We start from the raw sequence: 21,742 nt of genomic DNA, 5'->3' as shown, positions 1-21,742 counted from the left end.
GGGAAAAGGGGAGTGAGAGGAGAGAGTGGAAGATGGAGGGATGAGGGGGAGTGTCGGGAGGCTTGAGTGAGGGCATAGAAGAGTGTGATGGGGAGGGAGTGAGGGGTGGGGTGGGGGAAAGTTGAGGAGGCGTGAGAGGGATGGAGGTGGAGGGCAAAGGAGGGGAGAGAAGAGTGAGGGGGCAGGGAAGGCAGATGGATGTGGGATTTAGGGGGAGGTAGTGAGGATGGAGGGGGAAGGAGGGTGGTGGGGGAAGGAGGGTGGATGAAGAGGGAGGGTGGGGGTGGAAGGGGAGTGAGGTGGAGGGAGTGGGAGGGTGCAAGAGAGGAGGAGGGAGGGAGGAGAGAGGGATGGTGAGAGTGAGGGGGAGGGGGAGGAAGGGTGAGAGGCGATAGAGGGAGAATGGCAGGGGGTGGGAGGGGAGAAGAGGGGAGGGGTGGAGTGTGGTGTGTGAGGATGGGATGGGGGATGGAGGAGGGTGGCATTGGGGAGGGAGAGTGGTTTTGGGAGGGGTGCTGGAAAGGAGGAGGATGTGTGGGGTAGTTCGAGGAGGTGAGCGAGTGGGGGTTGGAAGTGGGAAGGAGGGGAGGGGAGGGAAGGATTGGGGAGGGAGCAGATTGGGATGGGGAGGGGATTGGGATGGGGAGGGGGAGTGGGATGGGGAGGGGGAGAGGGATGGGTAAATCAGATGGGGAGGAAAGTGGAGGACATTGGGGAGGGAAGGGAGTGTGGGATGTGTGAAGTGCAGGGCGGGGGTAAAGATGTTGTGGTTTGGAGGAATAAATGGGAGACAGGAGGAAGGGGAGGGGTGGAGGGGAGGGGCGGAAGAAGGGAAGGCAGGAAGTGGGGAGGGGTGGTGATTGTGGGGGTGGGGTGAGGGCATATGGGGAAGTGGAGGATGAGGGGCTTCATGAGGGGAGGGAAGGGGATGTTGGGGAGGAGGAAAAGGGAGCAAGTGGTAGGGGTCAGGGGAAAGTTGGAAGGGGAGTGGGGGCAGAGGGGGAGGGGCAGAGAGTGGAAAGGGGGAGAGGATGGAAAGGTTGATGGGGAACCGAGAGGGGGAATGAGAGGAGGGGTGAAAAGGAAGGGGTAAGGGGGAGCGGGCAGAGGGGATGGTGGGGAGAGAATGGGGATCAGGACAGAGGGAAAGAAGATGGGGAACAGGGGAGGGGAGTAGGGGGAACAGAGGGAGGGTGGTGGGGAGGGGATGGTGGGGTGTGAGCAGTGGTGAGGGGGTTTGAGATGGTGAAGGTGGTGTGAGAGTGGGGATGGGTGTGGGGGGATGGTGTGATGGGGAGGGTGGGGAAGGTGGTCAGAGGGTGAGAAAGGACAGAGGGGGTGATAGTTTGAGGAAGGTGGGAGGGGGGATGGGGAGAGGAATGGTGGGGAATGGGGAGGGGAGGTGAGTGGTAGGGGAGGGGAGAGGAATGGGGAGTGGGAGGGGGGTGAGGAGAAGGGGAGGGGTAGAGGGGAGGTGGAGAGGGTAGGGGAGAGCGAGCAAGGGGAGGGTGAGCAAGGGGAGGGTGAGCAAGGGGAGGGTGATGGGGAGGAGGGAGTGAGGAGGGGTTGGCTAAAGGGGGTGGATGAAAAGGGGGTGGATAAAGCGGAGGGGGAAGCAGGGCAGGAGGAGGGGGAAGGGTGAGATGGAGGAGGAGTGGGGAGGGAGCGGTGGGAGGGGGAGAGGAGTGGGGGAGGAAGGGGAGGAGTAGGGGGATGTGGGTGGATATGGGGAGGAGGAGGAGGGGAGGAGGAGGGGGTTATGAGGAGGAGGGGGAGGACGAGGAGGGGGAGGACGAGGAGGGGGAGGACGAGGAGGGGGAGGAGGGTGTTGGGGAGGAGGGCATAGTAGGAAGGTGTGGAGTTGGGAGAGGGAGGGGGAGAGGGGTGAGAGGGAGGGGAATGGGGTGGGGGGAGGGGGGAAGGAGGAGGGGGAGGAGGAGGGGAAGGGAGGGGAAGGAGTAGGGCAGAAGGATGGTGGGAGGGAGGGGGAGGGGAGAAGGGGGAGGAGGAGGAGTGGGGAGGAGGGGGATGCGGGGAGGAGGGGGAATTGGGGGATGTGCGGGGTGGGAGGAGGAGGTGGCTGAGTGGGAGGAGGGAAAGGAGTAGGGAGATGTGGGGTGGATGAGGAGGAGGGAGGAGGGAGGCAATGAGGAGGAGGGAGGAGGGGGCAATGAGGAGGAGGGGAGGAGGTGGTGAAGAGGAGTGGAGGAGGATGGCGTAGCAGGAGGGTGTGGAGGTGGGAGGGGAGAGGGAGGGGAGATGGGGAGAGGGAGAGTGGGAGAGGGTAATGGGGAAGAAGATGGGGAGGGGGAGGAAAAGTGGAAAAGGGTGGAGGGAGGGGAAAGAGCATGGGGGCAGGGAGGGAGGGGGATGAAAGCTGGAGGAGGGGGAGGAGGAGGGGGAGGACCGATGGGGGTAGGGGGGAGGAGGAAGTGGGGGAGGAGGGGAAGAGTGAGGGAGGATGTGGGATAGGGATGGGGATGGGGGTGGGGCTTGGGAAGGGAGGGGAAGGGGGTGGGGGTGTTGAAGGGAGGGGAAGGAAAAGTGGGAGGGAGAGGGAGGAGGAGGAGGAGGGAGGGGGAGGAGGAGTAGGAGGGGAAGAGGGAGTGAGGACGAGGGGCATGTTGGGAGGATGGGGATGTTGGGAGGAGGTGTATGTTGGGGATGTGGGTTTGTGGGAGGAGGAGGTGGAGGAGGGGGAGGATGTGGGGGGAAGGAGGAGGCAGGATGAGGAGGGGGATATGAGGTGGGGGGATATGAGGCGGGGGGATATGAGGTGGGGGGATATGAGGTGGGGGGATATGAGGTGGGGGGATATGAGGGGGGATATGAAGGGGGGGATGAGGGGGTGTGTGGAGGGTGTTGTGGAGAGGGGGTGTGGAGAGGGGGTGTGGAGAGGGGGTGTGGAGAGGGAATGGGGGATGGATGATGTGAGGGGAACTGAGGAGGGGGGATGTGGAGGGGGTATGTGGAGGGGAGGAGGGGTGAAGAAGTTGGGAAGGAGGAGGGTGGAGGATGGGGAGGGAGGAGGAGGGAGGAGGAGGGGGAGGAGTGGGCTGGAGGGGGGAGTGGTGGCAGGAGGTGGGCTAGGATGAAGTTTAGGAGGAGGGCTGAGGAGTGGGGAATTGAGGAGGAGGGAAGGAGGAGGAGGGAAGGAGGAGGAGTGTGAGGAGGGTTAGGAAGGGGTTGGAGGGTGTGGAGTGGGATGGAGGAGGTCGAGGAAGTCTAGGAGGGGAGGAGGAAGGGGTAGGACTGGTGGTGGAGGGGAGAAGGGGAGGAGGCAGAGGAGGGGTGAAGTAGGAGGGGGTGGGAGGAGGAGGGGGAGGTGTAAGGGAGGAGTAGGAGGAGTGGGGTGTCGGATGGAGGAGTAGGGGGCAGAAGGGAGGAGGGGGAGGGAGGGGTGGAGGATGTCGGCGAGGAAGGGGGGACTGACGTGCATTCTTATGTTTGGTAAAATATTTGCGTTCACCGCCTTTTCCTCTAAGTTTTGAACAAACACAAACGATCTTCAAATGACAAACAAAGTTGGTTTTGCTCTTGATTTGAAGTATACCGGTCAATGGTGTGTGACCGCTTCTTTCCCCTCCCGCACCTGGTTCCATCTGCCCGTCACCCACACACTCCACCCGCTCGGTCCCCGACACGCCCCATCCCCCACCGTTCCCCTCTGTCCAACCTCCCTCCCTTCTCTGCTTCCACTCAACACCTTCCTTCCTAATCAGATCCCATCATCTCCGGCCCTCTGTATCTCCACCAACCACCCCCAGCCTCTCATTCTGTCTCCACCCGTCCCTCCCCCACCTGGCTCCATCAGCCAATCAACCGCTCCCCGCCTGAATCCACCTGTTTCTGACCAGCTCCTGTATCACCCTCCCATCCTCCTGCGCTTTATACCAGCCCGGACGCCCACACAAGTGCAGCTTCTTCCCCACCGCTGTCAGACTTCTGAACCAGTCACCTCTCTCACACCCCCTTCCCAGTGGTGCTGCCCCGTACTCTTCACTCCATCTCTCTCGATTGTTGTCACTTTAATAGATTTTGATACAATACTTCAAACGGCAATTTCTGCCCCAGTCTGCTGCTGCCTGCGCCCATCCTTGGATTTATTGTGTGTGTTATTACACCGTTTCCTCCACAAACTTCCTGCGACCAATGCAGTTCATGCACCCTGGTACATCTGACAATCAACCGATCTCATCAAATTCACCACTTTCCCTCGACCGACCCTCATTTAATTGAACCGTCTCATTTTATCTCCGGGATTGATGTTTGACGATTCTCCGCCGATATTCCCTGCAGAAACAATCCCTGTGTGCGAGTTGCTGCAGGGTGTGCGGTTTCATTTTTTAAAAAACAAAATAAACTTCATTCATAATAAAATACAAACTATATACAATTATAAAACAGTGCAAACCTTTACATTCTTGTGCAGATCATTCATTAGTGTTACCTTTTTATATAAACAAAAAGCACCGATGCCACACGTGTGGCTCCCTGGAAGCCACCCGGTCCCGTATGTTGACAATGTTCCTGCTGTCGACTGAATGAAGATCTCTTGTTGTGTCACCGACTGTTTATTCAGAGCCCAGACACACGCCTCGCCCACCTCCAGCCCACTCAGTGACGCCACACCTCCAACTCACCTGGTGACGTGCCGTTGCCGGGGAGACGGAGGAGCAGTGGGAGGCAACGTGCGAGCTTCAGTGCTCCGCCTTTGTGTGTGGCTGAGGGGCCGGTGATGCTTCACCTGCCGCTGTCCCAAGTGCCGCCCGCTCCTGTCCGGGACCGCGGGCAGGTTGAACCGTAATACAAATCGGTGCCGGTCTCCAGTGGATTCACCAACCAGTGAGCGGTCAGTGCGGGTTTGCCTTGTGTCGCTGTTCCGCCCCGAATTCCCGCAGGATCCGGCCTTTTGTTCTCTGTTCTCAGGCAGAATCTGGTTCCGGTTTCTTTCTGATTCTCTGCTCTTTACGGTTTGTGGTTTCGGCTGCTCCCTCTCTCGGGCACTGGGCGATGGTTCTGATGGATAGTTGCTGGGAATGTTTGTTGGTTTTGTCGGCAAATAAGGGACATCGGCAACCTCCCGCCACCCGCAGCGGAAATGTTGGGAGAAATTGAATCTCTCACAACGGAGGCAGAAACGTGCGTTTCTTTTACTGATGTGGGTGTTAACGGGTATTGTTGCAACCACGCCAGACACAGTTCGGTAGCTATCGGTGACACTAATGGTGACCATCCCTCTCTCTGATTCAATGTCTGTTTGTGTCTTTCTCTCTCAATCTTTCCATCCGTCTCGAAATAATCCGCCGATTCTCTCGTTCTCGTTCCTCGTCCCTCTTTCTGTCTGAGTACATCTGACACGGTCCCCGTCTGTCTCTTCCTCTCTCTGCACTGACATCCTTCTCTGTTCTCTGCGTTCTGTGTTTAACACCAACTATCACAGCATTTGGCGCTTCTGAGTGTCGACTTCCGTCTGATGCCCGTCCGCCTTCTCTCGCTGCCCCACCTTTCCCGCTCACCCCGCCTCCACTGACCTGTCTGTGCCGTGCTCTGTATGTCTCTCCCCTTCTCCTTCGGACTTGCCTCTTTGCTGCCACACTCTGTTATTGGACCTGATTCTCTGTCTCACCCTCTCCAATGTATCCTCCTCCCTCCCTCCACAATACCCTCCTTTTTCTGCCCTTTTCCGAACGAACTCTTTTCTTCTCTCTCTTTCTCGGCTGCACTGCGCGTTTCCATTCTCGCCCTCCCCTCGCTGTGGCAGCACCTTGTCCGATTGCACTGAGTTTTATCTCCCAAAGCTTCCACTTCTCCCGTTTCAACCCTTGTCTCACAGGTACTGTCTCTCTCACCTGTTGTCCCTTGGGGTCTGTCCACCCCTCTCGTTGTCGCTCTCTCCGCCACTGCCCGAATCTTCGCTCTCGGTCTCACTTTCACGGCCCTGAGCTGGATGTTCCAGTTCAGGACTTCTCCTCTGGTTAACACCGATCAGAGTTGAACTTTGCGCAGCCTGGGGATTGGATATGATGTACCTGACACGTGTGTCCCCATCACACATGTTGTTTCTCTGTTGGTGATGGCCCGCGCTTCGTTGGGATGTTGTTGTTTGGATCGTTTCTGCACATTTCCTCTTTGTTAAAACGGTTCTGCTGCCGAAATTTGCTGCTTGTGCATCGACCGTTCATTGTCAACCTCCCTCCCGCACCCGCTCCCCCTCCCCGAGCCCCACCACCACTCACCTGGGGACACGTCGTTGTCAGAGAGCCAAGTGTAACCTGAGAGCCTGTCTGCCGTTTCCTTTGTCTGCAGATCCGGTTGCGGTACAGCGCTCACCTGCCGCCTGAACCTTCGTTTCTCACCGATGCCGCCACCCCGGCCGAATCAATCAACTGGAAGAGTCCGTCCTGGAAAAACAGGTTTGCATTGTGTCGCCTTTCCTCTCTGAACTTCCGGAGGGGTCAGCTCCTCCCTCCTCTGTCCTCCCGCAGAAAATATTCCGGTCTCTGTTGGGTTCTGTGTTGGGTGGAGCAGTTTCCAGATTTTTAAAAATAATTCCGGTTTGGTTTTCTTGGATTTTGTGTCGGACGAGTCAGGAGAACAACCTGGAAAATCTCAGCCGTTCGTCCTGCAGGGAGCCTCTGTATCTGTCGCGGCTTCAACATTCATTCCTCAGTCACACCGTCTGTTTCAGTGCGGTCCACGGATTCCCCCTCTCAATGTCCCCTCTCACAATCTCGCTCTCGCCCTCCTGCCTCTCTCTCTCCCTCCTCGCTCTCTCTCTCCCTCCTCGTTCTCCCTCCCCCACTCTCACTCCCCTCCCCCTCTCTCTCACCCTCCCCTTCCTCATTCTCCCCCACCCCCTCTCTCATCCCTCCACCTCCTCATTCTCACCCACCCCCTCTCTCATCCCTCCACCTCCTCATTCTCCCCCACCCCCTCTCTCATCCCTGCATCTCCTCATTCTCCCCCACCCCCTCTCTCATCCCTCCACCTCCTCATTCTCTCCCACCCCCTCATTCTCTCCCTTCCACCCTCACTCTCTCCACCTCCACCCGTCTCTCTCACTCCCCCTACCCACTCTCTCTCCCCTACCCCCCTCTCTCCCCCCACCCCCCTCTCTCCCCCCACCCACTCTCTCCCCATCGCCTCAATCTCACCTCATCCCCCTCTCTCCCCTTCCCCCTCTCTCCCCTTCCCCCTCTCTCCCCTTCGTCCGTCTCTCCCCTTCACCCCCCTCTCCCCTTCGTCCGTCTCTCCCCATCCTCCCCTCTCCCCATTCTCCCCATACCCCAACTCTCTCCCCATACATGCCTCTCCCTCCAACTACCCCCTCCCTCCCACTCCTCCCTCTACCCCCTCCCTCCCACTCCTCCCTCTACCCCCTCCCTCCCACTCCACCCTCTACCCCCTCCCTCCCACTCCTCCCTCTACCTGCCCCCTCCTGGCTCCCACTCCCCCTCTCTCCCCCACGTCTCTCTCCCACTCCCCCAACCCGTCTCTCTCCCACTCCCCCCTCTCTCATACCCCCCACTCTCTCTCCCTCCCATCTCTCTCTCCCTCCAATCTCTCTCTCCCTCCATGTGCTCTCGCTCTGCCCCTTCTCTTCCCGCTCTATCTCCCCTCCACACCCATTCTCCCTCCCACTCCCCTCTCTCCCGCCCACACACCCCTCTCTCCCCCGCATGCCCCACTCTTCCCTCCTCATCTCTCACTACCCCCTTTCTCATCTCCCCCTCTCTCTCTACCCCTCCCCTTTCCACCTACCGCCCCTCCATCCAAACTTCTCTCTCTACCTCCCCTCTATTCCTCTCTCTCTCCCTCCCTTTCTCCCTCCCAGCCCTCTCTCTCTCCCCCTCTCTACCTCTCTCCCCTCACCCTCACCATCCCCTTTCTCTCCCCTCCCCTTCTCCCTCCCGCCCCCATCTCCCCAACCTCCTCTCTCTCCCTCCCCCTTCCTCCCCACCTCTCTCTTCACTTTCTCTCCCTCCCCCACTCTTCCCCCCTCTCTCCCTCCCTCTTTTTCTCACTCCATCCCCCTCTCACCCCTCTTTCCCTCACCTGCCTCTCTCCCTCCGCCTCTCTCCCACTCCCCACCTTTCTGTATCTCATTCCCCCTCTCTCTTTCCTCCCTCTCCCCTCTCTCTTCCCCTCCCCTCTCTCTCCCCCTCCCCTCTCTCTCCCCCTCCCCCTCTCTCTCCCCATTCCCCCTCTATCTCCCCCTCCCCCTCTCTCCCCGTTCCCCCTCTCTCTCCCCCCTCCCCCTCTCTCTCCCCCCTCCCCTCTCTCTCCCCCTCCCCCTCTCTCTCTCCCCCTCCCCTCTCTCTCTCCCCCTCCCCCTCTCTCCCCCCCCCTCTCTCCCCCCTCCCCCCCTCTCTCCCCCTCCCCTCTCTCTCCCCCTCCCCTCTCTCTCCCCCTCCACCTCTCTCTCCCCATTGCCCCTCTCTCTCCCCCTCCCCCTCTCTCTCCCCCTCCCCCTCTCTCTCCCCCTCCCCCTCTCTCTCCCTCGTGCCCCCCTCTCTCCCCCTCCCCATCTCCCTCCCCCTCCCCCCCTCTCCCTCGCCCCCCTCCCCCTCTCTCTACCCCCTCTCTCCCCCTCTCCCCTCTCCCCTCTCTCTACCCCCTCTCTACCCCTCTCCCCCTCTCCCCCTCTCTCTCCCCCCTCCCCCTCTCTCTCCCCGTTCCCCCTCTCTCTCCCCCCTCCCCCTCTCTCTCCCCCCTCCCCCTCTCTCTCCCCGTTCCCCCTCTCTCTCCCCGTTCCCCCTCTCTCTCCCCCCCCCCCCTCTCTCCCCCCACCCCCTCTCTCCCCCCACCCCCTCTCTCCCCCCACCCACTCTCTCCCCCTTCCCTCTCTCTCCCCTCCCTCTCTCTCCCCCCTCCCCGTCTCTCTCCCCCTCCCCGTCTCTCTCCCCCCTCCCCGTCTCTCTCCCCCCTCCCCGTCTCTCTCCCCCTCCCCGTCTCTCTCCCCCCTCTCCCTGCCTCCCCCTCTCTCTCCCTTCCCCCTCTTTCTCCTCCCTCTCGCCCTCTATCCATCTCTCTCTCTCACTCATTTTCTCTCTTTCTCCCAATTACACTTTCTCCCTCTCCCCATGCTGCTTTCTCTCCCTCACTCTACGCCTCTCTCCCCCTCCCCCCTCCCCCTCCCCTTTCCCCCCTCCCCCTCCCCCCTTCCCCCTCCCCCTCCCCCTCCATTCCCCCTCCCCCATTCCCCCTCCCCATCCCCCTCCCCATCCCCATCCCCCCTCCCCCCTCCCCCTCCCCTCCTCCCCCCTCCCCCTCCCCTCCTCCCCCACCCCCTCCCCTCCTCTCCTCCACCCTGCCCTCCCCTCCACCCTCCCCCTTTCCTCCCTCCTTCCACACAACCTCTTGCTCCCATTCTTCTCCCCACACCAGTCCAAATCACTGTCATCCACCCACCTGCCTCCTCGTCCTCCTCCACTCCCCCTCCTCCAACTCCCCTCCCCTTCACCTCCTCCCCTTCCCCTCCTTCCCTTTTCCTCCTGCTCCATCTCACGCACCTCCTCCTCACCCTCCTCCACCTCCCCACCCTCTCCCACTTGCACTTCACTCCCACTATTCTCCTCTAACCCCTGCCCCTCCCACTCCATTCCCCACTCCCCTTCCCTTCCCACTCCCTCTCCATTCCTCTCCTATCTCTCTCCCACTCCCCCTCCCAGCCACTCCCACCTCCCACTCCCACTCATCCCCTGCCCTTCCCCCTCACCCTCCAATCTCCTATCTACCACTCCCAATTCCTTCCCCCTCCCCTTCACCCATCATCCTCCACACTCCCCCTCCACCCCCTCCATTCCCCACCACCTCTCTCCCCCTTCCCCTCCCACCCTCCTCACCCTCTCTCCCCTCTTTCCCATCCTGTCACCCTCTCCCCTCTACACCCTCGGCCCCCTCCCCTTCTCCCTCACCCACCCTCCCCCTCTCGCACCCATCCCCCTCTCTCACCCATCCCCCTCACACCCATCCCCCCTCTCGCACCCCCTGCACCATCAACCCCTCACCAGCCCTCACACCCCACTATCCCCTCCCCACCAATCTCCTCATTTCCCCAACTACCCTCCCCCGTTCCCCATCTCCTTCCCCTCCATCCTGTTCTCCATACTCCCCAACTGCCCACTCTAACCCCTCTGCCCCCCACCCCTTCCCCTTCACCCCTTCCCCCACCCCTTCCCCTTCACCCCTTCCCCCACCCCTCGTGTCCCCCTCCCCTCTCTCTTTCCATCTGCTCCCCTTTACACTCTCTCCAATTCCACCCTCACTCTCTACCCCCCACTCCCCTTCCACCCCTCCCCTAACAGCTACTTCCTCGCTCACTTCACCTCCTCCCCAACTTCCCCTCCCTCCCCTCCTAAAACCCCCTCCGTCCCCCTCCTAAAACACCCTATTCCCCCTCCCACCACACCCCACTCCCCTAAATTCCCCACTCCCACCCCACCAACTTCTCCCCTTCCGCCACCCCTCCCCTTCACCACTGCCTCTTCCCATCACCTTCCCCCTACCTCCTCCTCTTCCTCCAAACCTCCCACTCTTGGCCCCCTCCCTCACACATCACCCATCCCACACTCCATTCCCCACCCTCGCCAACACCCTCCACCTCATCCGCATCCCACTCCCCTCCTCCCTCCATCCCCAACCTACTCGACCTCACTCCTGCACATCCCACTCCACACTCCCCCACCCTCCTTCCACCCTCCCTCCACACACCAATCCATCCTAATTTCCCATCCCACCTCCCTATCCCCAATCCCTCCCTCCCTCCACATCCTCATTCCCAACCCAATCTCACTCCCTACCTATCCCATCCTACCCAGCCCCTCCCCAACCTAACCTCCCACATCACTTCTTCCCCACCCCCTCACCTCCTGCCCACTCCCAACCCCCAGTCACTCCCACACCCCCACACCCTCCACCCCTCCCCTCTTCTTCACTCCAACCCCCTGTCCTCCTCCCAAACTCCACTCCCCCATCCCACACCCCAATCCACCCCTCCGACACCCAAATCCCTCCACCCACATCCTAACCCCCCTCCCACACCCAACTGCTCCCCCACACTCCACACCCTCTCCCAGACCCCACACCCTCCCATTCCCCCCACAGTCCCCTTTTCCCACCCTTCTCAACACCCGCCCTCCCCTCCACCTTCTCCTCCTCCCTCCCCTCCTCCTTCCCCTCCATCACCCATCTCCTGCTCCCCTCTACCAGACCTGTTCCCCTTCCCTTCCCCTAATCCCCTCCCACTCCACCCACCCTTCACCTCCCCCTCCCTGCCCTTTCTCCCCTCCCTCTCCCCTCTCCCACTCCCTCCACACTCCCGCTCACCAACTCACCCCTCTCCGACCCATTCCCGTCTCCTCCCTCCTCTTACTCCCACTACTCACTCCCACCCACTCCCCCCACCCACTCTCCACCACCACTCCCTCGACTCACTGCCCACCCACTCACTCTATTCTATCTCACCCAGCCAACCATATTCCCCTCGCTATCATCTTCCCTCTCCCTCTCTTCCCCCTCTCTCCCCCTCTACCACACACTCTCCATATTCTCAACACTCCCTCATCCTCCCCATCATTGCTCCCTCATTCCCTTAAAATTGCACTTCCTTCCATTGCTAGACCTCATTAGAAACTGTTTTAAACATATAGTGTAATTCAAATACCAGAAAATAAATATCCTCACTCACTCCCCCTCATTTCCTCATCTATTGCCACTCCCCACATTTTCACACACCCATCCCTTGACCAACCCCGTCCCTCCTCCTCAATCACCTTCCTCCGATCTCCCTCCCAACCCTCACCAGGATCCCACACTCCCCATTGCACTTGCTCCCCACTCACTCACTTCCCTCCCCCTCGCTCACACTTCCGCCCAACATCCCTCTCCACAACACCACCCAACTACCCCCAATGTGTATACAATGTATCCTTACAGTGATGCAGTGTGGGTTTTATAGAATGTGTCCTTACAATGGTGCAGTGTGGGTGTATAGAATCGGTCTTTACAGTGATGCAGTGTGGGAGCACAGAATGTGTCCTTACACTGAAGCAGTTTGGGTGTTAAGAATGTGTCCTTACAGTGATGCAGTGTGGTTGAAAAGAATGTCTCCTTACACTGATGTAGTGTGGGTGTACAGAATCTGTCCTTGCACTGATGCAGTGTGGGTGTATAGAATCGGTCCTTACAGTGATGCAGTGTGGGTGTATAGAACGTGTCCTTACATTGATGCAATGTGGGTATATGTAATGTGTACTTAAGTGATCCAGTGTGGGTGCACAGAATGTGTCCTTATCCTGATGCAGTGTGGCTGTCTAAAATGTTTCCTTACACTGATGCAGTGTTGGTGTACAGAATGTGTCCTTACACTGATGCATTTTGGGTGTATAGATTGTGTCCTTCCAGTGATGCAGTGTGGGTGTATAGAATGTATCCTTACTCTGATGTAGTTTGGGTGTATAGAATGTGTCCTTACATTGATGCAGTGTTTGTGTGTATAAAATGTATCCTTACAGTGATGCAGTGTGGTTTTATAGAATGTGTCCTGACAGTGATGTAGTGTGTACTTATATAAGATGTCCCTCCACTGATGCAGTGTGGGTGTATAGAATTCTCCTTAGAGTGACATAGTTTGGGTTCATGGAATGTGTTCTAACAATGATGTGCCTTGGAAGTATGGAGAATGTCAAATTCTTTATTGTGTGTGTATTGAAATCATCCAGTCAATGCTAAATGTTGTGTCTGCAGTAGGCTGTGTCCTTACTGTTTGATAGTGTGTTTCTGCAGAATATATCCTTGGAATAACAGTGTGAATGAATAACTTGTAACCATAGCCTGATGCCATGTGGATTTTGGAATATCTCCTTGCATGATGTTTTGTCTGTGCACAGAATGTGTGGTTACTCTTGTGCTGTTTGGGTGAAGGGAATGTATCCTCACAGGGATATACCAGAGGTGTCTTGAATGGTGTCCTTCTAGTGATGTGCATGAGCATGGAATGTGTCCCTGCAGGGATATCGTTCTTTTCTGTATCTAATGCATCCTTGCAGTGATGTCGAGTGTGTTCAATGGGCTGTGTCCTTACTCTGAGGAACTGGAGTGAAATGTGTTTTGTCCTGTTGGTGATGTGCTCTTGGTGGATGTGTATTTGAATGTGTGGTGACTTGATGCTGCTGTATTGACCTGTGTCTTTTGATGAGTTCTGCTTGTTCTAAAGCTTCTTACTGTCATTCAGTTAGTGCTGGTGAACGATGCTGTTTCTGAACATGAAGTAGTACTGGTGTGTTGGCTGTGAGTTAGAGCTGCTGTGACTGTGTGTGTGTGTGTGTGTCTGGGCCCCTGTGGTGCATTACTACTGGTGTACAGAGCAGTGTGCTGACAGTCCATTGCTGATGGATTCATTGTGTCAGAGAATCATCTGACCATTGGACCGACAACTGCATGCTGACCAGCATGCCCATCTTACCTTATAGCATTTGCCCTCGTTTGGCCCATATAACTCTGACCCTTTCCTATTCACGTGTCCAACATTGAGCTCATCTTAGTCGTCAAAAGCTAATGTTGAAAATTAGCTTCAAAATGTTGCTGATGTACCTGCCTCAGCTGCTTCCTCTCACAGCTCATTCCATATGTCGTCCGTTCTCTGGGTGAAAATGTTTCCTGTTATGTTCCCAATAAATCTATCCACTCACAACTTGAACCAATGCCTCCCATTTCTTTATTTCCCAACCATAGGAAGAAGACTGCGTGCATTCACCACACTGTCATGAAGGGCTGTGTCACTCAATTGAGTTAATACTGGTGTACAGAGATGTGTCCTCACGGTGAGTTACTGCTGGTGTACAGAGCTGTGTCCTCACAGTGAGTTACTGCTGGTGTACAGAGCTGTGTCCTCACAGTGAGTTACTGCTGGTGTACAGAGCTGTGTATTTACCCTGAGCTACTGCGAGTTTATGGAGCACTGCCCTTTCAGTGAGTTACTGCTGGTGTATAGACCTGTGTCCTTGCAGTGAGGAGCAGTGTGAACAGAGGTTTGTCAGAACACTGACGTGATCAGTGTCAATAAGGGGTGTCCTGATAGTGGGAATCAATGTTCACAGTTCAGTGTCCTTACAGTGAGGTGATTAATCTGTATCCATCCATGTCCTATGATTGTGATGATCTGTGTAAACAGATCTTTGCATTTGTAATGAAGTTTTACATGTGTGTGATTGTGTCATTAGAGTGTGAAGTTTTGGAGGAATATAGATCTGTTTTTAGAGTGCATTATTTCATTCACTGAGGACCTGAGGGTGTCTAGAGCTGTTTTCTTATAAGGAGGGATTGTGGTGACTGGAGGTCTGTCCTCAGAGTGATGTACTGTGGAAGTCTGGGGATGTATCTTTACAGTGAGAATCTGTGGGTGTCTGGAGATGTGTCCTTACAGTGAGGAACTGTGGGTATCTGGGGATGTCTCCTTACAGTGAGGAACTGTGGGTGTCTGAGGATGTGTTCTTTCAGTGAGATATTGTGTCTGTTGAGGTAATTCTCTAATCAGGAATTTTCAGTCATGGTCCTTCTTTTAGGGGTTGCAGAACACGGGTGGCAGGTATTAATACAAATAAGAACCCACCAGTCTTCAAAAATCCTGTTTAAATGTAAAGTACCATCAGTGATCAGTTCTGAAATGGGAAGGTACCTAGAGAGCACAGGCTGCTGGCCCACAGCAGGGGACCGGCTGCTCAATGTGGGCTCTGTACATTACTGTGGCCATGAGATGTTCCTGTCTGCATCGGCCAAACATCAGACAATGGGCTGTTAATTGGATGCATCAAACCAGGTACCGACAAGTAAGTTATTTTGGGCCCTTCTTTCAGAGGTCGAGCAGGACTGCCAGACCAGACCATGTGTTGTCACTGAGCACATCTAACGTGGTCGTGGGCATCTTTGGTCATTAAATAGCTGGGATCTTTATTTACTCAGAGTCAGCCCTCACAGCATGAATCTTGGGAGTCTGGTTCTCTGTCATCTGAAGCTTTTAGACATTTTGTGTGAAGTAGTTTTTCAGAACGAAGGTGTTTGAACAGTCAGAGGTGTCTCATCAGTTACAGTGTGCTCCCACTATCAGTACATACTTCAATGGAACCATTTGTCGGACAGAAAATATCGAAGTGAACAATGTCATTGTAGTTACTGATGTTGCACTGAATCACCTGCTGTTCGCACAGGTATTAACAGTGGAAAAAACGTGATGGATTTTGAGTTTGAGAGACTCCACCCTGAGGGTCTCCAAGAGAATGTCTGTTTGTTGTGATGCAGAAAGTCTTCCATATCCACCAGTTTCTGCAGTGACTTCAGCACAGTCACAACAGTGTCCTTTCACTGAGCTACTGTGGGTGTCAAGGAATGTGTCCTTACAGTGAGGATCAGTGTGTAGAAAGCTGTGTCCTTACAGAGAGGATCAGTGTGTACAGAGCTGTGTCCTTACAGAGAGGGTCGGTGTGTACAGAGCTGTGTCCTTACAGAGAGGGTCAGTGTGTACAGAGCATTGTCCTGACAGTGAAGGTCAGTGTGGGTAGACCTGTGTCATATAGTGAGGGTCAGTGAGGTACTGTGTGTGTATAAATCAGTGTTAGGACAGAGCGTATGTGGGTGCATACTTCAGTGTCTGTATCGTGATGTTCTCTGTGTGTACACATCTGTGTCTGTACATTGAAGAACTGTACATTGAAGAACTGTGGGTGCATAAATTTCCATCTGTACAGTGATTTACTGTGTGAATATCCATCCGTGTCTGTACTATCAGGAACTTTGGGTGTTTACAGCTGTGTCTGTGCAGTGATGTATTGTGGTAGACATCTATGTCTCTCCAGTGAGGTACAGTAGGTGTCTGCATGTGTGTCAGTGCTGTGAGGTACTCAGTTTGTGTACATCCATTTCTGTACAGCAAGGTACGATGTGTTTACACATCTGTCCCTGCAGTGAAGTTCTGTGGGTGAACATCTGTATCTCTACAGTGAAGTCCTGTGGGTACATGGATAAGTGTCTTTACACTGTGGAACTGTGTGTATGTACATCTGTGTCTGTACTGTGAGGTATTGCGGGTGTATATATCTGTGGCAGTGCAGTGAAATACTGTGGGTGTGTACATCTGTCTACACAGTAAGGTACGGTGTGTTTACATCTGTGGCCTTACAGTGAGGTACTGTGGGTATACACCTGTGTCTGTGCGCTGAAGTTCTGTGGATGTGAACATCTGTGTCTGTTCAGTGAGTTACTGCATGTGTGTACATCTGTATCCTTGCACTGAAGTCCTGGGGATATGTAGATCTGAGTCTGCACAGTGACATCCTGTGTATGTATCCATCTGTGTCTGTACAGTGAGGTGCTGTGGGTGAAAAGCTTTGTGTCCCTGCCGTGTTATGGTGCAGGTGTACACAGCTATTTCATTGCACTGATGTACAGTGTGTGAATAGATATGTGTTGTCACAGAGCTGTGACCCCACAGGGAGTTGCAGCGGGTGAATAGAAATATGTCCTTACAGTGATGTACTGTGGGCTTATAGAGCTGTGACCGGACAGTGAGTGAGTGTGGGTGTATCGAGCTCGTTCTTGCCATGAGTTACTGTGTCTGTACACAATGGTGACCTCACAGTGAGGTGATATGTGTGTGTTCAGCTTCACCCTCACAGTAAGTTACTTCAGGTGTATATTTATTCAACCACACACTACAATTTTTATTGTGAGTGTGGCCACATTTCTGATCTCAAATCCATTGTTCTGTTTAAGGCCCCAGTGCACAGTAACTGGCTCCATCAGTTGTGTCTGTCTGTCACAGTGCTGCAAAATATCAACATGGTGAGAATTAACTCCAATTTATTTTCCAGTGGTGCGCATCTCTCTGGGAACAAAAGACAACACCAACCACCCCTTCCTGAAGGTCTGCACAACAATGAAAACACATTCACTGATGACACAACTGCAGAAACCCTGGTGGGTGATCCTTTTCCTTCTTTTAAAGCAAATAAAGTTACAAGCTGTGCTTTTGATAGAAAGTGTAAATCACATGGGCCAATGACATCACTGTGACGCTGGGGCAGGAGAGGGGTATGAATGTACAAGAGCCTCATGAAGATGTGGTCGAGCACAACTTCACCAACGGCAGGAATAAACCAATGGCCCCCACCTGACCAGTGGTCTATAAACTGTACCATTGGTGGGGGAATTGGACGCAATACACCAGGCCCCTTTGTGTACTATGTTACTGTGGGGGAAGGGGAAGGTGTACTTCCAGTGAAGTACTCAGTGTGGAGAGCCTTGCAGTGGGTTACTGTAGGCAGATAGATCTGCATCCTTAAAATGAAGATTTTTGATTGTCATGTTATGTTACAGTATCGTACTGCAGGCCTGTACTGGCCTATCTGCTGACTGTACAGAGTTGGGGTTGTATTGGTCTGTCCCATTACAATAGTGTTGTGTGTGCATTGGTCTGTCGCCTTACAGTACAGTGTTGGGGTGTACTGGTCTGTCCCCTCACAGTGCAGTGTTGAGTATCTTATGGCCTGTCCCCTGAGAGTGCAGTGTTGAGGATGGTATTAGCTGTCCCCTTACAGTGCAGTGTTGGGGATTTTATGGCCTGTCCCCTTACAGTGAAATGTTGAGGATGTTATGGCCTGACCCCTTTCGGTAGAGTGTTGAGGGACGACAGGACTGCAGATGCTTGAATCTACATGTAAAACACGATGAAGCTGGAGGAATTCAGCAGGACAGGCAGCATCCGTGGAGAAAAGCAGGCGGTCAATGTTTCGGGTCAGGACCCTTCATCAGGACTGAAGAGAGGAACTGGGGAAGCCAATATATAGGAGGGGAAAGCGGAGCAGTGAAAGGTGGATGAAAGAGGGAGGCGGGGTGGGCACAGGGTGGTGATCGGTAGATGCAGGTAAGAGACGGTGATAGGCAGGTGTGGGGGAGGAGGGGAGAGCAGATCCACCGAGGATGGGTCAAATGTAAGGAGAGAGGAAAATAAAGGCTAGGAATGTGTAGAAGAGAAGAAGCGTGGTTGGGGGGAGGGATGGTGGTGTGTTGTGGGAAGACGGGTGCAGATTACCTGACGTGGGAGGATTCAATATTCATGCCGTTAGGCTGCAGGGTTCCAAGATGGAAAATGAGGTGATGTTATTCCAGGTTACACTTGCAATTCTCCTGGTAGTGGAGGAGGCCAAGGACTGACATATCCGTGACAGTGTGGGAGGGTGGGGTTGAAGTGACCAGCAACGGGCTGATGCAGATCGCGGTTACGGACAGAGCGCAGGTGTTCTGCGAAACGGTCATGTAGTCTGTGTTTGGTCTCACACATGGAGCACCGAATGTAGTCGATGATATTAAGGGAGGTGCAGGTGAATCTCTGTCTCACCTGAAAGGACTGTTTGGGTCACTGGGTGGAGAGCATAGAGGTGGTGTAGGGGCAGGTGTTACACCTATGGCAGGGGCAGTGGAAAGTTCCCGGGCTGGAAGCGGGATGGGTGAGGAGGGAGGAGTGAACAAAGGAATCACGTGGAGAGTGTTCCAAGTCAAAGACAGAAAAGTGTGGGGAAGGGAAGGTATGCCTTGTGGTGGGGTCCCATTGGAGATGGCAAAACTGGTGGAGAATGATGGGTTGGATATGTAGGCTGGTGGGATGAAAGGTGAGGACAAGGGGAACCCTATCCCTGTACTGGTCTGTACCCTTACAGTACAGTGTTGGGGATGCACTGGCATGTACCCTTACAGTATAGTTTTGGGGGTGTTCTTGTTTGTCTCCTTAGAGTACAATGTTGGGGATGTTCTAGTCTGTACCCTTGCACTACAGTGTTGGGGGTGTACTAGGCTGTCCCCTTACAGTACAGTGTTGGGGATGTACTAGCCTGTCCCCTTACAGTGCAGTGTTGGGCATTACTAGCCTGTCACCTTGCAGTGCACTGTTGGGGATGTACTACTCTGTACACTTGCACTATAGTGTTGGGGATGTACTGGTCTGTCCCCTTGCAGTACAGTGCTGGGGATGTACAAGACTGTCCCCTTACAGTGCAGTGTTGGGGCTGTACTGGTCTGTACCGATGCACTACAGTGTTGGGGGTGTACTGGTCTATACGCTTACATAACAGTTTTCGGGGTGTACTGGTCTGTACCCTTGCACTACAGTGTTCGGGTGAACTGCTCTGTCCCCTAACAGTACAGTGTTGGGGGTGTACTGGTCTGTACCGATGCACTACAGTGTTGGGGGTGTACTGGTCTATACGCTTACATAACAGTTTTCGGGGTGTACTGGTCTGTACCCTTGCACTACAGTGTTCGGGTGAACTGCTCTGTCCCCTAACAGTACAGTGTTGGGGGTGTACTGGACTGTCCCCTTACAGTACAGTGCTGGGGATGTACTAGTCTGTCCCCTTCCAGTGCAGTATTGGGGCTGTACTGGTCTGTTCCTTTCCGGTGCTGTGCTGGGGGTGTACTGGCCTGTCCCCTTACAGTACAGTATTGGGGTTGTACTGGTTTGTCCACTTACATTACAGAGTTGGGGTGTTACTGGTCTTTACCCTTGCACGACAGTGTTGGGGGTGTACTTGCCTGTCCCCTTACAGTACAGTGTTGGAGATGTACTAGCCTGTCAACTTATAGTACAGAGCTGGGTATGTACTAGCCTGTCCTCTTACAGTGGAGTGTTGGGGATGTACTGATCTGTTCCCTTCCAGTGCAGTGTTGGGGGTGTACTGGTCTGTCCCCTTGCAGTGCAGTGTTGGGTGTGTACTGGTCTGTCCCCTTACAGTACAGTGTTGGGGATGTACTGGTCTGTCCCCTTACAGTACAGTGTTGGGGATGTACTGGTCTGTCCCCTTACAGTACAGTGTCACGGGTGTACTGGTCTGTACCCATCCACTGCAGAGTTGGGGGTGTACTGGCCTGCCCCCTTACAGTACAATGTTGGGGGTGTACTGGTCTGTACCGTTGCACTACAGTGTTGGGGGTGTACTGGTCTGTCCTCTTCCACTACAGTGTTGGGGGTGCACTGGTCTGTCAGCTTGCAGAACAGTGTTGGGGGTGTACGGGTCTGTACCCTTGCACTACAGTGTTCGGGTGTACTGGTCTGTCCCCTGACAGTACATTGTTGAGGGTGTACTGGTTGGTCCCCTTGCAGTACAGTGCTGGTGATGTACTAGCTTGTCCCCTAACAGTACAGTGTTGGGGGTTTATTGGCCTGTTCCCCTACAGTACAGTGTTAGGGGTGTACTGCTCTGTCCCCTTACAGTACAGTGTTGGGGGTATACTGTTCTGTACACTTGCACTACAATGTTGGAGGTGCTCTGGCCTGCCCCTTACAGTACAATTTTGGGGGTGTACTGGCGTGTCCCCTTACAGTCCAGTTTTGGGGATGTACTAGTCTGTACACTTGCACTACAGTGTTGTGGATGTACTAGCCTGTCCCCTTGCAGTGCAGTGTTGGGGCTGTACTAGACTGTCCCATTGCACTACAGTTTTGGGAATGTACTGGTCTATCCCCTTAAAATACAGTTTTGGGGGTGTACTGGTCTGTACGCTTGCACTACAGTGTTCGGGTGTACTGCTCTGTCCCCTGACAGTAGTGTTGGGTGTGCACTGGTCTGTCCCCTTACAGTACAGTGTTGGGGATGTACTGGTCGGTTCCCTTCCGGTGGAGTGTTGGTGGTGTACTGACCTTTCCATTTACAGTACTGTTTCGGGGTTGTACTGGTCTGCCCCTTACATTACACTGTTGGTGGTGTACTGGTCTGTCCCCTTGCAGTACACTCTTGGGTATGTACTGGTCTGTCCACTTACAGTAGAGTGTTGGGGGTGTACTGGTCTGTACCCTTGCACTACAGCGTTTGGGGTGTACTGGTCTGTCCTCTTCCACTACAGTGTACGGGTGTACTGGTCTGTCCCCTCACAGTACAGTGTTGAAGGTGTACTCGTCGGTCCCCTTACAGTACAGTGCTGGGGGTGTACTAGCTTGTCCCCCAACAGTGGTGTTGAGGGTGTATTGCCCTGTTGCCCTACAGTACAGTGTTGGTGGTGTACTGGTCTGTACCCTTGCACTACAGTGTTGGAGGTGTTCTGGCCTGCCCCTTCCAGTACAGTTTTGGGGGTGTACTGGCGTGTCCCCTTACAGTACAGTTTTGTGGATGTACTAGTCTGTACCCTTGCACTACAGTGTTGGGGGTGTACTAGCCTGTCTGCTTACAGTACAGTGTTGGGGGTGTACTAGCCTGTCTGCTTACAGTACAGTGTTGGGGATGTACTAGCCTGTCCACTTACAGTGCAGTGTTGGGGATGTACCAGGCTGCACCCTTTCACTACAGTTTCGCGGGTGTACTGGTCTGTACCCTTGCACTACAGTGTTCAGGTGTTCTGTTCTGTCCCCTTACGGTACAGTGCTGGGGATGTATTAGCCTGTCGCCTTGCACTACATTGTTGGGGGTGTACTGGCCTGTCCCCTTACAGTACAGTTCTGGGGTTGTACTGGTCTGTCCACTTACATTACAGTGTTGGGGGGTTACTTGTCTTTACCGTTGAACTACAGTGTTGGGGGTGTACTTGCCTGTCGCTTACCGTACAGTGTTGGTGATGTACTAGCCTGTCCCCTTACAGTACAGTGCTGGGGATGTACTAACCTGTCCCCTTACAGTGCAGTGTTGGGGATGTACTAGTCTGTCCCATTGCACTACAGTGTTGAGAATGTACTGGTCTATTCCCTTAAAATACAGTTTTG

The sequence above is a fragment of the Pristis pectinata genome, chromosome 34 (genome assembly GCF_009764475.1).
Source record: "Pristis pectinata isolate sPriPec2 chromosome 34, sPriPec2.1.pri, whole genome shotgun sequence".
In the NCBI taxonomy this organism is placed as follows: domain Eukaryota; kingdom Metazoa; phylum Chordata; class Chondrichthyes; order Rhinopristiformes; family Pristidae; genus Pristis; species Pristis pectinata.
Note: the sequence above shows the minus strand (reverse complement) of the source record.